Source organism: Cebus imitator, unplaced genomic scaffold (genome assembly GCF_001604975.1).
Source record: "Cebus imitator isolate Cc_AM_T3 unplaced genomic scaffold, Cebus_imitator-1.0 Scaffold569, whole genome shotgun sequence".
Classification (NCBI taxonomy): Eukaryota; Metazoa; Chordata; class Mammalia; order Primates; family Cebidae; genus Cebus; species Cebus imitator.
Genome location: NW_016107884.1, coordinates 6,467 through 9,639, shown reverse-complemented (window position 1 = coordinate 9,639; position 3,173 = coordinate 6,467).

The following is a 3,173-nucleotide window of genomic DNA, read 5'->3' as shown; positions in this document are numbered from 1 at the left end:
TATTACACTTCTGTATATTCCATCTTCCCAGTGTACTCCATTGATGTGTGTTTTGGCAGAATTTTTGTCGAGCATTTAAATAATAATTTTAATTCAAGTTTCCTTTTCATCATGATAAAATTATCAACTGTATGACTGCATCACGATTTCCCTAGAGAAGAATTACTGTGATATCCACAGGGTATTTTTGTGCTATGTGAGAGGCTAATATATTTCTCTAGGAAGAATATTCAATTCATAAAAATTAAATGTTATTAATGAGTTACAGAAGCCCTCAGAGTATATTGTTTTATGTATAAATAAATTGAACCCCAGTAATTCTCAATGCATGTTATTTTGAAACTACACTGAGTTAATCTGTGATAGTCCCATCCTTCTCTTTGAAAAATAATTTTTAAGATAATTAAATGATGCTATTTAAGAAAGACCGTATAGTGCACTAAAAATGTATATATTTAAATAATATTTTAGCAGCATTCATTCATATAGAAATCCTGAAAATGCTTATTACACTTCTGTCTTTTGTGCATTGTTTAAAATTGATTTTCTAGTGTTTGGTAGATTTTCATATACTTGTATGTGTGTGTGTGTGTGTGTGTGTGTGTGTATGGATCTACATATATATATGCATATATGTATAATTTCACAAAGAGCTTGAAATAATTAAGGGGAATCAAGCAGAAATTTTGAAGTTGAAAAATACAATTAGTATACTGAAGAATGTGTTAGTCTTTTAATGGTAGAATTGATCAAACAGAAGAGAGAATTAGTGAGCCTGAAGACAGACTGAAAATACACAGAGGAAATGAAAGAATAAAGAATAAAAAACAATAAAACATGCCTAGAGGATTTAGAAAATAGCCTCAAAAGAGCAATTGTAAGGTGTATTTTCCTTAAAGAAGAGGTAGAGAAAGAGATGAGGGTAGGAAGTTTATTCAAAGGGATAATACTTAATAACAGAGAACTTCCCAAACTTAGAGAAGGATATTAATATCCAAGTATAAGAAGTCTGTAGAACACCAAGCAGATTTAACCCAAAGAACACTACCTCAAGGCATTTAATAATGAAACCTTCCAATGGTCAAGGACTAAAAAACAAAGATTCTAAACGCACCTCAGGGGAAAAAAATACAATGGAGCTCAGACACATCTAGAAGCAGACTTTTCAGTGAAAGCCTTACAGGCCGGGAGAGACTGGTAAGACGAATTTAAAGTGCTGACAGGAAACAAAACAACCAAAAGAAAAAAAAAAATACAAAAAACCTTCTACCCTATCTATCCTAGAATAGTATGTCTGGTTAAAAAATATTCTTCAAACATGAAGGAGAAATAAAGGCTTTCCTAAACAAACGGAAGCTGATCTATTTCATTAACACCAGACCTCTTCTACAAAAAATGCTAATTGGAGTACTTGAATCAGAAAGAAAATGAAATTAATGAACAATAAGAAATCATCTGAACGTACAAACCTGACTGGCAATAGTAAATACACACACACACACAAAAACAGATTATTATGACATTGTAACTGTGGTGTGTAATCTAAAGTAGAAAGACAAAATGATAAACCTAATAAAAATAATAATTTAGCAACTTTTCAAGCCTTAAACAGTACAATGATATAAATATTAACAACAAAAATTTCAAAACTGTGGGACAAAATGAAAGCATAGAATCTTTATTAGTTTAATTTTTGCTTGTTTATGCAAGTACTGTTAAGTTTTTACCACCTTAAAAAATGAGCTATAAAGCAGCATTTCCAAGCCTCATGGTAATCTGAAACCAAAAAATATACAATGGATACAGAAAAAATAAAAAGCAAGAAAGGAAATCATATCATCAGGAAAATCACCTTCATTAAAATGAAGACGCTGCCTTTCCAAAAATTATGTGAGTGAGACAATTACAAAAGTGAACAAGATCTGAGCTAACCTGCCCCCATCTTACCTTCCTTTAATTATTCCTGGGCTATTCATACAAGCTAAGGAGAGACATCTAGTCTATTGTTTAAATGATAATAAGCCTTGCCTAAAACTCAAGGGCTTTTGTAAAGCTAATGGGAGTCCATCAGTGTGGGCTGAGGAGAGGAGCCTGAGTCCTGCTAAAGTGCAGACTTAAAAGATTTTCAGCCATTATTATGATTATAAGATCTACAATTTTCCCAATTATTCCTTCAGATAACACCACTATCCTAGGTTGGCCTTTCAAGATATATTTTTCATTTTTTTGCATATCTGACACCCATGGCTCCACCTGGACCCACCAACCCCACCCAATTCATCCTGCAAGAGGACAGCTATGACCCTCTATGATTTCATCTCCACCACAAGCAATCAGCAATGAATACTCATTACCTGGCCACCCCCACCCCTTTCCCCAAACTGCCTTTAAAAAGCCCTAACGGATGAGCTTTGGATGAGATGATTTAAGTAAAAACTCCGACTCCCACATGGGCTTCCTGGTTTCATGTCTATTAAACTCTTTTCTGCAATGGCATGGTCTTTCTTTATGCAGTAGGCAGGAAGAACCTCTTGGGAAGTTCCAAATTTGGGGGATCATCTGGGATCCCCTGACCACGGTTTGTTAGTCCCCCCACCAGAATGAGGGACATGGAGGTAAGCATTGGCAGCTGCTTATTCAACTGAAGGCTATCTCTGGTGCTGTCTCTGCTGATGAGGTGCTTTTGACACATAGTGTTTGGGCCAAATTGCAGTGGAGAAATAGCCTGGAACTTGCCTGGTGCACATGCTAGGCACTGCCATCGCCTCCATCCTTCTCCTGATCTGTTGACCTTACTAAGATGCACTGTAGCCCTGTCACAGCGACTGGCCCTATCACAGGGATTTTCAGATTGGGGAACTATCTCCTCAATTGGGTGAAGAATATGGGACTGTTTGAAGGAGTGATCCTCTGGTCTGGAATCAGTTTGGAAGGTAGTCTGTTTATCCTTGTTGTGTGTGTTTCTGTTTGTGGATGGGATCTCTGAAGAAATTGCTGATGAAAGTCCAGCAGGCCTAACTCAAGAAAAGCCTCCTTATTTTTCTGGTCACATTTGGTAAGCCCTGAAGGAATTGTTAGTGGAAGGTCAACAGGCCTGACTAGGGCTGACTGTCTCCTCTTCAAATTGCCCAGACACCACCCATTGAATTCTCAGTCAGAGGTCCCTCCCCACT